This window comes from Rhincodon typus, chromosome 7 (genome assembly GCF_021869965.1).
Source record: "Rhincodon typus isolate 14 chromosome 7, sRhiTyp1.1, whole genome shotgun sequence".
NCBI lineage: Eukaryota > Metazoa > Chordata > Chondrichthyes > Orectolobiformes > Rhincodontidae > Rhincodon > Rhincodon typus.
Window position 1 is genome coordinate 18,679,408 of NC_063338.1, and position 15,139 is coordinate 18,694,546.

General features: G+C 42.8%; 1 protein-coding gene across 6 annotated transcripts in view; it reads right to left on the reverse strand.

The window, feature by feature from the left end:
- hdac4 (histone deacetylase 4) overlaps nucleotides 1-15,139 on the reverse strand; it is a 461,100-nt gene that overhangs the window by 336,173 nt on the left and 109,788 nt on the right. The window contains exon 3 of one of the 6 annotated variants that reach the window (XM_048598642.1): nucleotides 3,175-3,318. The exons of the other annotated variants lie outside the window; for them this stretch is intronic. The gene's annotated coding sequence lies outside the window, so the exon portion shown is untranslated. The remainder of the gene's footprint in view (nucleotides 1-3,174; nucleotides 3,319-15,139) is intronic. 6 annotated transcript variants of the gene reach the window in all.

The window sequence follows — 15,139 nt, forward strand, 5'->3', positions numbered from 1 at the left end:
TCTCAATCAAGTGGGCTGCTTTGTCCTGCATGATGTTGAGCTTCTAGAGTTTTGTCGGAGCTGCACTTGTTCCAGAAAGTGGGAACTATTTCATCACACCCTTAACTTGTACCTGGTTAGGACCCTTAATCAGAACTCTAATTTATAACTTTGGTGCAACTAATTCTAAGTAAGTTCTGATGAAGGGTCCCAACCTGAAACATCGACTTTCCTGTTCCTCTGATGCTGCCTGACCGGTGTTCCTCCAGCTCCACATTGTGTCGACTCTGACTCCAGCATCTGCAGTTCTTGCTATCTCTGTCTAACTTGTAACTTTTAGATGGTGGACAGATTGTGAGAGTCAGTAGGTGACTTACTATGGAATTCCTGGTCTCTGGCCTGGTCTTATTGCTACCATGTTCATACGGCTAGTTCTGTTCAGTTTAGTTCCTAGTCAATGGTAACCACCAAGCATGTTGACGGTGGCGATTTAGTGACAGTAATACCATTGAATGTCACAGGGTGATGATTACATTCAGTCTTGGAGATGGTCATTGCTAAGCATGAGTGATTCTTGCTACTTATCAGTCCAAACCTGGATATTTTCTGGGTCTTGCTGCACATGAACATGAACTGCTTCAGTATCTGAGGAGTCACGAGTGTTATTGAACCTTGTGCAATCAGTGAACATCCCCACTTCTGATCTTGTGATGGAGGGAAGGTCATTAATGAAAGTAGTTGAAGATAGTTGGGCCTAGGACAGCACTAGAGATGTCCTCTCAGTTCCAGGACTGACCTCCAACAACCACAACTATCTTCATTCATGGCAGGATGATGCCAACCAGCTGTAACGAGGCCAGGAACAGAGTGGTCTGGTAGAATCCAAACTAGGTTTCAGTCAGTAGGTTATTGCCAAGCAAACAGTGCTTGAGAGGTCTGCCTTACCATCACTTTACTAATATAATTGGAGTACGTGGATGGGTTTGCAATTGGCCAGATGGGATTTGTCCTGCTTTTCATAAACAAGACATATCTGGGCAGTTTCCCACATTGGTGGGTTGATGGCAGTGTTGCAGCTGCAATGGAAGAACTTAGCAAGTTTTGGAACACAAGCCTTGAGGCCTATTGACTTAATGTTGTCAGAGATCACAGCCTTTGCAGTACCCAGTAATTTGACACTTCTTTTTTGATATGACAGAGTGAATTGAATTGGCTGAAGACTGGCATCTGTAATGCTGGGGACCTCTGAAGGAAGCGGAGAGGGATCATCCAATTGACACTTCTGGCTGACGATTGTCATGATTGATTCAGTCTTATTCTTTGCACTTATGTGCTGGGATTCCATTATTCAGAATGGAGATATCTGTGGAGCCTTCTCCTCCAGTGAGTTGTTTATTTGTGCACCACCATTCAAAGACTGGATGTGGCGGAACTGCAGAGCTTAGATCTGATCCATTGATTGCAAATTGCTTTCCTCTGTCTATCATATGTTATTTATGCTATTTGGTGCACAAATAGTTGCTTTGTAACTTTAGTAGGTTGACTCCTCACATGCCTCATAGTGCTCCTGGCTTGATGACAATGGTAAAGTGAAGAATATGCCAGGCCATGAGGTTGCAGATTGTGTTGGAATACAATTCTGCTGCTGAAAGCCCAAAGCACCTCAAGGATATCCAGTCCTGAGTTGCTAGATCTGTACGAAGTGTACTGATTTAGCACGGTAGTAATGCCACAAAATACGATGTAGGATATTCTCAACGCGAAGATGGAATTTTCTTTACAAGGACAGTGTCACTCCTACCATACTGCCATTAAAGATGCATCTGCAGCATGCAAATTGGTCATGATAGGGTCAAGTTAGTTATTCACACCTTGTTAGTTACCTCAGCACCTGCCATGAGCCCAATCCAGCAACTAATGTCACAAGGACTTGACCTACTTGGTCAGTAGTGGTCCTGCCAAGCCACTCTTGATGGTGTTCACTAAAGTCCTCCACAGGGATTACATCCTGCACACTTGCTATCCTCAGGGTGTCCTCCAAGTGTTGCTCAACATGGAGTAATGACTCATTAGCGAAGGAGGGCAAGATGACATAATCAGCATGTTTCTTCATCCATGTTTGACATGATCTCATGAAATTTCACGGGGACTGGAGTCAATGTAGGCAACTGCCTCCCAAGGTATGATTCTGCGTGTATGACTATGTTACGTGCTGCTTGGTTAAACTGTGACACCTCTCCCAATTTTAGCACGAGCCCCAGATGTTAGGAGAACCTTTCAGAATCAACAGGGCTGTATTTGCTATTATTACTTCTGACGCTATTGCCCATCATCCAAGTTGACGTGAAATATGTAGGCAGAATGAACCATGAGTTTTTGTTTTGCTTCATTATTTTATATTTCACATCCAAGATATAGTCATCCACAACTACTTCATTCCTTCTGCTTAACCTCAACAGTGAAACTCTCCTACAACAGCTCATGATGGTTAAATGCCAATTCAAAAGCAGTTTATTCAAATTGAACTGTTCCATCAATACTCATGGTCTGCTACAGAAGAAGATGGCAACGTTATCAATATTCAACCAGTATGAAGCATTAAAATCTGATGGTAGATAATGTACATAAGACAGTCCAGTACCTTTAGAAATATCCCAAGTTCATAAAAGTAGCAACGCAGGTTAATTTTAAAAATAAAAGAAACAGTCTGATTTGCAGTTCCTCCTCTTCCCAAAACTTAAGGAAAGAAAGTACAAAGCTGTTTAAGAAATGTTTAGATAAACAAAAGAAAACAACGTAGAACAAACAACTTAATTATTTATATCCATACAATATTGTGTTTTAATAGTGGTCGGGATCTTGACATGATGATCTGACTTCTATTCTAGGAATCATGGCCATCTCTTGAACCATGAAGGCAACGAAGAGACAGGAAAAACACAGATCTAAAATTTGAGATTGAATTTTAATAGCCTCATTTACTTTTAATCAGCCTTTACTGTTTTCCACCAAACTGCAGCTTTTTATCTAGGAATTTCAAAGAAAGTTTACAGCACTGTGATACTTAACTTAAATGGTACATCTGAAATGTCGTGAATGGCTAAACAAAATTGGGTTGTCACACTCCTTCCAAAACCACACCGTGACAAAATTTAAAAGCTAACACACCTATTGTTCTGTCACTGCCATGCTTACCATCTTTGGGAAGAGCTGTTCTGATTTTAACCTGGAAATTGGGATCCTCTCAAAATTTAACTCTACTGGTATATCCTTTGTAACATGAGACTTCACGTAATGGCCGCTACAATAGTTACTTCTCTTCCCCAGACATAAACGATTCTGAAACAAGGACAAAAAGCAAGTTCAAGATAACGGTTATGAACGCTACCAAGCCACTAACGCCTGTTGCCCCAAGCTGTTTAGGGAAACTGGAAGGGTTTGTTTTTGGGAAAATCTATACTGACTTTGCAACGGAAGTGGACAGATGGGCAATAAATATTCTGGCGTTATTAGTAGTTGTCTCTTGCTCATTGGCTGAAAGGATTCAGACATGTGACAGATACAGTGTAGATTGCTAGCCCCAAAATAGGGTATATCAACAAGTGCTCAGAACTAGAGGAGATGCCCTTGTGAGGGAGTAGTCCTTGTCAATCAAGTGCCTTCTTCAGATGGAAGGTGGGCCAGCAAAAGAGGAAGCCGACCTAAATAGCCCTTTGGCTGAAAACAAGGGGGGTGCCTCCGCCACTTCAATCTGTTATGGGCTGTAAATTTTCTGCATTAATTTATCATATCTAACCTTTTCTTATATATAATTAACCACCTGAAAATTCCTTATCAATGGTTTAATACTTAACTGTGATCACAAATTCCCAAAAAACCTAATATAATGCGTAACAATATCATAATTGCATTTGAAGAAAAATAAGTTTGTGACAAGGCTCCATATTATGACCAGTGATTCCTGCTCCGTTCCCATTTGTTATTTATGTACAGATTTAAACATAATTCATGGTGTTTACTAAACAAAGTCTATTGAGCCTTGTGCAGTTTATTCATTATTTGCAACTGGCTGCCACTGCTCATCTTAAGCAAGAAATAAAAACATTTGTTACCAATGAAAATTTAAGTGAAACCAACTGAATAGATTTTTACTACGTGTGAAGAACCTGAAAAAAATGGCTTAATAAAAAGAACAACACCCTCAACTTCCTCCAATGGCTTAAAAGGAAACGTATTGTGTTATATGATCCTGTGGTATACCGACCAGAATATCCTTAATTCAGTCCCTAGTCCATGCTGAATTTTGTGATCCCAGTCAGTGATGGCCAGACTGTTACTGGTCTCGGGAGATAACGGGAGAAAAGTAAATACGCAGATATGAAAATATTTTAAAATGACCAAGATGCCTACTTTCTGACTGTATTCCAATCACAATTATTAGGACATGCACATCAGGAAACAACAGCATTAAGCTTGGCAGTGATGCCCTCCACACAAATCTTCGATGGGCGCTCTCTACACTTAATAAAAAGAAATTGCCTTTTTTTTGGAAGAATTACAATACCCTCATCTTGTTTTAAAATCGAAGTGTGTGGAACAAACTCATTTAGTCTTAACAGGTCAAGAGTCAAATGAATGCCATTCAGTCATGAGTCATTCCAAGCTCTTCTGAATAAAAAAAATTGCATCTAAAGTCGACAGTCTTGAAGTGGCAACACAGTGCGGAGCTGGAGGAACACTGCAGGCCAGACAGCAGAGGTGCAGGAAAATTGACGTTTTGGGTCGCGACCCGTCTTCAGAAATGGGGAGGGGGAAGGGAGCTGGGAAATGAAGAGAGAGAAGAGGGGTAGGGCTGGGGAAGGTAGGCGGGATGGTGACAGGTGAGTGCAGGTAGGGAGTAGTGTCAGTGGGATGTGTGGGGCAGATAGGTGGAAGAGAAGATGGACAGTTTGTGTCAAGTCAAGGAGGCGGGGATGAGGAGGGGGGTTGGACATGGGATGAGGCCGGTGGTGGGGGGAATTTTAAAACTGGTGAATTCCATGTCTAGGCCATTGGGCTGTAGGCATCCTGTTCTCTACCGAAAGAAAATCCAATCTGAAAACCACACATAAAACCACACTGAAACGATGTTCATTGTGGGAAAGAAAAGGAAACAAAAATAATTATGGACAAGATAAGACAGACACTAAACAGCATGGGCTAAAAACTGGATAGCTCCTGTTTCTAGACATGCAAGTTGTGACTTGTAATTTGTTCCCTCTTAGTACTGCTGAAGGAGATTGTAGTATTCAGCAGACAGCAACCAGTGCAGCTGTGGCTGACAGTTCAACTAGATAACCTATAATGTGTGTGCCACCATGTGTTTCAACTATCTTACACCTCTGAAAGGCAGCCTTTCTACCTTAAAGAGGAGCTGCACTCATTCCACAGGAACTTGTACTGTCTGCCTAAACTGCACGCAGCTGTAAGGAAACCAAAATGAGCTAATAGGCAAGAGAAGAATTCCAGGTTCCTGGATGTGGTGCCAGAGACCATAGTTTAGGGGGTCAGCAGAAGGAGCGATCATCCTTCTCGGGGATTTTTTTTTTCCCTTTATTCATTAACAGGATGAGGGTGTCGCTGGCTAGGCATCATTCATTGCCCAGAGGGCAGTTCAAGGTCAACCACATTGCTGTGGGTCTAGAGTCACATATAAGCCAGACCAGGTAAGGATGGCAGTTTCCTTCACTGAAGGACACTAGTCACACTGGCAAGACAGAATTCCTAGCCACACTAGAAGCCAAACTGAAGACCAGTGGCATCAAGGAGGAAACACAACAAGCCATAAGTCAGACAGTGGTGTCGACATTGATCAGAAGGAGCGAACTTGACACTCTCAACACATCAGAAAGGAAGGCCCTAGGAGGACTGAAAAAAGACAAAAACATCATAATCCTACCAGCGGATAAAGGGCGCACGACAGTAATAATAAACAAACGGGACTACCTCACTGAAGCACAGACACTACCAGCAGACGTGAACACATACCGGCAAGTGCAAATAGACCCGACACAGCAACTGGGTAATAAAATAATCAGCACACTAAAGACACTCAAACAGACCGGACAAATCAAAAAGCCGACTACCTAAAGATAAAACCAGAAGGGACAAACACCCCGATTCTACGGCCTCCCAAAAGGTACACAAACCGGAAGTACCCCTCAGACCCATAGTCTCCCTCCCAGGCACACCAACAGACAGGTTAGCCAAGGAGTTACAACGAAGGCTAAAGCACCTCGTCAGCAAGTCACCCCACTCAATCCACTCAGACCAGGAGTTCCTCTAATCCGTCAAGGACATAAAGAACAGACAATGACGAGACCATGGTGTCATTTGAAGTTACCGCCCTATTCACATCAATTGACATACCACTGGCAAGACAAACACTAGCAACACCACTAAAAGAACGAGACCCAAGTGACAGCATCTCCACAGACAACATGCTGAAACTACTGGACCTATACCTCACGACTGACTTTACCTTCAATGGCCAAATCTGCAAACAGATCAACAGGACACCCATGGGGTCACCTATCTCTGGACTAGTAGCAGAAGCGGTGATGCAGAGAGTCGAAAGTATGGCCCTTCCGCAAATCCAACCCAAACTATGGATCTGATGCATGGACGACACTTTCGTTATCATCAAACGGACCAAACTAGAGGAGACACACGAGCTAATGAACAACACTTTCACCGGCAAATTCACCAGGGAAGAGGAAAAGGAGGAACGAACAGCTCCCATTCCTGGACGTCATGGTAGAACACAGGGCCAACGGAGAACTTCTGATGAAGGTACACAGAAAAGCCACACATACTGACCAAGTAGTGAATTTCAACAGTAACCACCCCAACACCCACCAACGAAGTTGTGTTAAAACACTATATAAATGCGCGACAACACACTGTAGCAACCCGGAACTACGCCAAAAAGAAGAGGAGTACCTCCATCAAGTATTTAAGGACAACGGATACCCGAACAACGGGATCCGATGATGCCTATCACACGAACAACAACAGGAAGATGTTGCAAGCCTTAACACAATCACCATGCTACCATCCATCAAGAACATACCAGAACTGACCACAAGACTCCTACGACCACTGGGCATCAGAGTAGCACACAAACCTACATCAACACTACGCCAACTGCTAACTCGAACCAAAGACCCCTTACCCACTATGGACAGAACCAACATAATATACAAAATTCCATGCAAGGACTGCGACAAACATTACATTGGACAGACAGGAAGGAAACTGGCCACAGGAGTACAAACACCAACTAGCAACGAAAAAAAAAAAAAACGACCAATGCTCACCTCATCTCCATTCACACGGATAAGGAGAACCACCAGTTCGACAGGGACAACACCAGGATCCTAGGACAGGCCTAACAGAGACAAGCACGGGAATTCGTAGAAGCCTCGTTCTCCACCAAGAAGGCCATCAACAAACACATAGAACTAGACCCTATATATACTCACACCACCGTGAAGGAAAACCAGAAAGAAGGTAATCAAATCCAACTGATCCCAGAGTTTAAATACCAGGTGGGAAAACACAACAACGCTTCATCGGGGGCTGCACTGATGACGTTACCCAGCTGGGTAATGAAACATTTGCAAACTAACGAACCAGCTCGGCAAGTGAACCAACCACAGCATTCACAACTCGAGCTCCAAATCTACTCAAGAACCTTAGACGTTAGTGAACCAGATGGGTTTTTCCAACAATCGGCAATGGATTGATGGTCATCATTAGATTCTTAATTCCAGATATTTTTCTGAATTCAAATTCCATCGTCTGCCGTGGCAGGATTCAAACCTGGGTCCCCAGAACGTTATCTGGGTCTCTGGATTAACAGTCCAGTGATAATACCACTAGGCGATTGCCTCCCCGCATATCAGAAGACACCTAAGTGAGTAACCTGAGAAAGAAATGTAAGCAAATGGCAAGTGAGTTAAATTCCTAGAGTCTGGGCTCTAGGATCTGGCAGCAGTGCTGGAAGAAGTTCAATGACCACAGATGGGTGATCAAGACCTAGGAATATACCTTCATTTAACAGCTTCTGCCTACCACATCAGATTTTTCTCCTGCTGCTTAATATGCTACATCCCCACTCGCTCATCAGCAGTCAGGACTCTGACCCAACTTTCAGATGCTTCATAACACCTTCAAAAAAATCAACCTATGATGCCAACACCATGTTCACTTCATATAGCTTTCATATACTCGAGAATTTTCAGCCATAGCTGAAGCAAACAAGTTGCAATATATTCAATGATATATTTCCCCCTTTCACATGCAAGAAAGTGGCTCTGAATGCAGAGATTGCAATGGGGAAAAAAAAAGGAAAACAGACACACCAGCATCACCCAAGCCCTAGGAGAAACTGTGTTCACCATTATGGGGCCAGTTTGACAGAGGTCACTGTACCCTGTGCCACCAAGAACATCCAGCATAATGTTCCTACCTTTGGGGCTCTCTCAAACAACACTTCACACTTATCCTACCACCTGGAACAAAGTGCAAGCTGCTGATTGTGAGAATATAGATATGTTACTGTTCATGAACTATTTGTGAAAAGCATCAGGCTGGATGTCGATATAAATGTACAGGTGCAACTGACAGACTAGATATTTTGCTCATAACAGTGAATTCACAATCAGTCAAATTGCAATGGGCCTGCCCACAACCTTGTGTTAAATGGGCCTTCAAGACAGCCAAGGAGGTCCCATGTAATCTGGTATGCCCACAACTGCTCTCAATGTCAAAAATAAATGAAAATGCATTAAAAGAGCAAATATATGAAAATAGATTTTCCATTTGTTCACATTATAAAAAGGCCTGGCATTGTAAAGCAAAAAAAATACTAAAAATGTTAGAAGTTAGTTCCAGAAAAACTTTGGCGTGCTTAAGTGTGTTGTCTAAGGAAATGTGTGGCGGGTGCACAATGTAATCGGTCTCGTCAAATGTTATTGGTGTTTTCATGGTGCATTTTGAAATCTCCAAGTATTCTGCAGCTTTATCTTGGAAGCAAACAGTTGAGTGAATGGGCATTCATCAGAACCTTCAGTGTCATGGGCTCCCTTGGTTGAGCAAAGTAGTGCTTCCATGATTGCTTCACCATCTATTTTATTGTGCAGTGCACAGTGTCATCCACCTTGGTGTAAGTTTCGCGGATGTGTCTTCTGGAATTTCCATGCCACCTCCTGTAATGGGCAAAAGGAGAGTCATCACTGGAACAGTTGGCCTCACGCAGTTCCTCCTTGCTCGACGTCTTGTGCAGTTGTAGCGGATTTGAACCCAACATGATACGAGCAGTTGGTAGCTGTCTTCATTTTCCACACCACTTTCATCACGAACACAATCTCAACATAGTTGTGTTGTATTTAATGTAGCTATGCTTCTAACAGCAATATTTTTGGCGATGTTTAAACAATCATCCCCAAAAACATTACAAAAATTACACAACTCAGTTCATAGGATTGGAATTACGCAAAAAGTGACCCAAACAATAAATATAAGAGCAGAATTGGGCCATATGGCCCATTGAGTCTGTTCTACCATTCGATCATGGCTGATGGTTCTCAACCCTATCCTCCTGCCTTCACCCCGTAACTCACAATCCCCTTACTAATCAAGAACCTATCTCTGTTTTAAGTACACACAATAACTTGGCCTCCACAGCCTTCTGCTGCAATAAGTTCCACAGATTCACCACCCTCTGGCTGGAAAAATTCCTCATCTCAGTTCTAAAGGGTTGTTCCTTCACTCTGAGGCCATGACCTCAGGTCCTAGACTCTCCTACTAGTGGAAACACCCTCTCTATGTCCACTCTATCCAGGCTCTCAATAATTTTTGCTTTCATCCTTCCAAATTCCAGAGAGTACAGATCCAGAGTCCTCAACCCCTCCTCATACGACAAGCCTTCATCCCAGGATCATTCCAGCAAAACTTGCCTGCACCCCCTCCAATGCCAGCACATCCTTCCTTAGACTCGGAGCCCAAAACTGCTCAAAATATTCCAATATGATCTGACCACATCCTTACACAGCCTCAGCAGTACATCCCTGCTCTTGCATTCTGGCTCTCTTGAAATGAATGCTAACGTTGTGTTTGTCTCCTAACTGCAACAAGAACCTGAAAGTTAACTGTAAGAGAATCCTGAACCAGGAGTCTCAAGTCCTTTTCTGCTTCAGATTTCCAAAGCCTTCCCCACTGTTAGAAAATAGTCAATGCCTCTACTCTTCCTACCTAAGTGCAAAACCTCTCACTGGCCCACACCGAATTCCATCTGCCACTTCTTTGCCCACTCTCCTAACTTATTGAAGCTCTTCTGTAACCTCTCTGCTTCGTCAACACAACCTGCCCTTCCACCTATTTTTGTGTCACCTGCAAACTCAGCAACAATGCCCTCAGTTCCTTCGTCTAGATTGTTAATGTAGAAGGTGAATAGTTGTGATCCCAACACTGATGCCTATGGAACTCCACTGGTCACCAGCTGCCAACCTGAAAAACACTACTTTATCCCTAATCTCTGCCACCTGCCAGTCAGCCAATGCCCCTTCCACATTTTTGCCTTGCCTCAAACATCATTGGCTGTTACCTATTTAGCAGCAGAGAAGGTCTCCTGTAAATCCAAATAGATCATGTACAGCAGCTCTACTTTGTCTAACTTGCTCGTTACCTCCTCAAAGGAATTCTAACAAATTTGTCAGATGTGATCTCCCCTTGACAAAGCCGTGCTGATCAGCCCTATTTTACCATGCACTTCCAAGTACTCCACAATCTCATCCTTATTAACAGACTTTAAAATATTACCAACAACTGAAGTTAGGCTAACCAGCCTATAGTTTACCGTCTTCTGCCTCCCTCCCTTCCCTAAACAGGAGTGTTACATTAGCCATTTTCCGATCCTCTGGGACTCTTCCTAACTGCAGTGTTTCCTGGAAGCTCACCACCAACGCCTCCACAATCTCCTTACCTATCTCCTTCAGAACCCTGTGGTACAGTCCATCTGGCCTGGGTGATTTTTCCACCTTCAGACCTTTCCACTTCCCAAGCACCTTCTCCTTAGTGATGGCTACAATACTCACATCTACCCCCGACTCGAAGTTCTGGTATGTTAATGGTGTCTTCCATCGTGAAGTCTGATGCAAAGTCCCTATTCGGTTGTGCTGCATTTCTTTGTTCCCTATTACAATTTCTGCAGCCTCATTTTCCAGCTGTCCAGTGTCCACTATTGCCTCCCTCTTACCTTTTAGTCATCTTAAAACAAACTTGGCAATTTTATATATTACTAGCTAGCTTGCCCTCAATTTTTTTTCTCCCATTATTGCTTTTTAGTTATCCTCTGCTGGTTTTTAAAATGTTTTGCATTCTTCTAGATTCCCAGTAGTTCTCACCACATTGTATGCTTTTACTTTTATGCTGTTCTTGACTTCCTTCGTCAGCCAAGGTTGCCTCATCCTCCCCTTAGTATGTTTCTTCTTTAGAATGAATTTCTGCTGTGGTTCCCAAATTACCCCCAGAAACTCCTGCCTTGCTGCTCCACTGTCTTCCCTGTTAGGCTCCCCTTCCAATCAACTCTGGCCCGCTCCTCCCTCATGTCCTTGTAGCTACATCTATTCGATTGTAATACCGTTACATTTGATTCCAGCTTCTCCCTCTCAAAGTGCAGGATGAATTGTATCATATTATGGTCACTGCCCCTTGGCAGTTCCTTCATCTTAAACTCCCTAGTCAGGTTTGCCTCATTACACATCACCAAATCCAGAACTGCCTGTCCCTGTGTCTCCTACTGCAAGCTGCTCCAAAAAATACAGACATTCTGTGAATTCCTTTTCTTGGGATCTGTTACCAAACTGATTTGCCCAGTCCAAAGTCAATGTTGCAGATTCTCATGGCAACTCCTTCCAGACTGTATACTAGTATTCCACCACCTCTGGTGGGTCTGTCCTCCTGGCAGGACAGGGCTGGTGCTAGTGGTGCCTTGGACCAGTGTTTAGGATATGTATTTGTGGTATGACTGTTACGCTGGCTAGTCAGATACAGCTCCCCTTTGTTTGGCATAAGCTTCATGATGTTGGTTATGAGGACTTTGCAGGATTGACAGGATTGTGTTTGACAGTCTTGTTTCTGGTCAAGTGGTCCTTTCTTTAAGCTTTGTAGCAGTTTGGTGCAACAGAGTGGCTCGCTAGGCTATTTGAGAGGGCAGTTAATATTAACTACATTACTGTACATCTGGAGCCACATGCAGGCCAGAACAAGGCAAGGATGTCAGATTTCTTCCCTAAAAGGACATTAATGTGAACATGATGGATTTTTATGACAATTAACAAATGGTGTAGTGGTAACAGCACTGATGAGGAATCCAAAAACCCAACGTTCAAATCCCAATAGTGAAAACTGAATTTAATAAAATCTGGAATAAAAGCCATCCTAACAGCAACCAAGTAACAACTGTAGATTATCCTACAAAACCCATTTGGTTCACTGATGCCCTTTAGAGAAGGAAATCTGTCCTGCTTACCTGGTCTGGCATGCATATAATTTGGTTGATTCTGGACTGCCCTCCAAGCAATGATGGATAGGCTATAAATGGTGGCCTAGTGAGTTGGCCCATGGATGAATAGAAGAAAAATCTAGTTCCAAGTCAGGATGGTGACTGCAGAACATTAGCTTTCTTCCTTTAATTGTGAATAGTTGATAGCTTCTTTTTATAATCTTAAAACAGCAACAAGGGGGCACGGTGGCACAGTGTTTAGCATTGCTGTCTCACAGCACGAGGGACATGGGTTCGACTCCAACCTTGGATGACTATCTGTTTGGAGTTTGCATGTTCTCCCCATGTCTGTGTGGATTTTTGCTGGGTGCTCCGGTTTCTTCCCAGAGTCCAAAGATTTGCAGGTTAGGGCATTGGCCATGCTAAAATTGCTCCATAGCGAGTGTAGGTTAGATGGATTAGCCATGGTAAATGCAGGGTTATGGGGACAGGGTGGGGGTAGGTGCAATGCTCTTTAGAGGGACGGTGTAGACTCGATGGTCCATACTAGCTGCACTGTAGGGGTGCTATGAAAACTAAATTGTGGGGTTCAGAACTAATTCCTTTCCTTGTTGCATTCCTCCAATGGTCAGCACAAAGTTTGAATTTAAAAATAGAGTCAATATTGTCTATATCTGCCTTACATGTGTCATACCAGACTGGATATAGCTCAATACAAGAAATAAGTGCCAAGGTTCCTTCAATAATAAATAAAGTTGAGTTTATTATTAACAAGTTTGCTCATGCAAGGGTTATTAACAAACAGTTTAAAAACTGTGCAAATCTATACAACTATCATTTTTGAGCACCCAGACTCCCCTTTAAACCTGGAAAAAAATGTAAAACTCTACAGCATGCAAAGTATTTTGTCCAAGTAATAATTTAATGCACGAAAATAACTATGCATACATTGAGCAAATGCTGTTCTGTAGCTGAAGACACTTTGCACAAAAGCTATCAGCACTGAGATTTCTTCCTGGATCAGTCTGGTGGGCTGAATTTCCTTTTCTGGACATTGTGGTATAGATTTCACATTCTTCTTTATGGACCCTTAATTTGCAGAGATAAGTACTTCCGGTGGGTTTTCAACTCTCACCTTTTGATGAGAGAGATTTCAGAGAAAGAGGAAGAAAGGGCAAAGATTGTTGCACCTGGGGCAAGTTCTCTCAAAACTAATGGAGTTGAGCATAGTCTATCACAACCAGAAACTGCAATATTGTGACTCATTGATTCAAGAAATCAACATGTACTCTTTGCAAACATTTTTCTCTTGCACAGCGAAGGAGATTGGCTGAAAGCACTCTTTCCAAATAGTCCAAAGTAGACAGACATGAGGATAACATATCTTATAACATAGTACAATACAGCACAGGAACGGACTCTTTGGCCCATGAAGTGCTGAACATGATGCCAAATTTAGCTTATCCCTTCTGCGTGTCCTTGCATATTCACGTGCTTATCTAAAAGTCTCTTAAATGCCCCTATCGTATCTGCCTCCACTACAATCCCTGGCAGTGCATTCCACACTTCTACCACACTCGGTTAAAAAAAAAAGTTGCCCCTCATCTCCTTTGAACTTTCCCTCGCTCACCTTAAATGCATACCCCCTTGTTTTAGAGATTTCAACTCTTGGAAAAAGATTCTAACTGTCAAATCTATCTATGCATCTCATAATTTTATAGACTTCTGTCAAGTTTCCCCTCAGCCTTCACCTATCCAGAGAAAACAAACTAAGTTTTTCTAGCCTCTCCTTATAGCTTATACCCTCTAATCCAGGCAGCATCTGGGTAAACCTCTTCAGCACACTTTCCAAAGCCTCCACATCCTTCCTCTAATGTGGTGACCAGAACTGAATGCAGTATTCCAAGTGTGGCCTAACCAAAATCTTATAAAGCTGCAACATGACATCCTGATTGTTGTACTCAATTCCTGGACTAATAAAGGTAAGCATGCCAAATGCCTTCTTTACCACCCTAACTACTTGCATGACTACTTGCATGACTACTTTCATGACTACTTTCAGGAAGCTATAGACTTGAACCCCAAGATCCCCTCTGTATATCAATACTGTTCAGGGCCCTGCCATTAACTTTGTACTTTTCCTTAACATTTGATTTCCCAAAGTGCAGCACCTCACTTACCTGGATTAAACTCCATCTGCCGTTTCTACACCCATATCTGCATGTGATCTACACCCTAGTGTATCCTTTGACAGCCTTCTACACTATTCACAACTCCACCGATCTTTGTATTGTCTGCAAATTTACTAACCCACCCATCTATGTTTTCATCCAAGTCATTAATGTACGTCATAAACAGCAGAGGTCCCAGTATGGATCTCTGCGAGACACCATTAGTCACGGACCTCTAGCCTGGGAAAACACCCTTCCACCACTACTCTCTGCCTTCTATGGGCAAGCCAATTCTGAATCTACACAGCAAAGTCACTGTAGATTCCATGCATCTTAACCTTCTGGACAAGCCAACCATAAGGGACCTTGTTGAAAGCCTTACTAAAACCCACGTAGACGACATCCACTGCTCTACCCTCATCGATCACCGTTGTCATGTCCT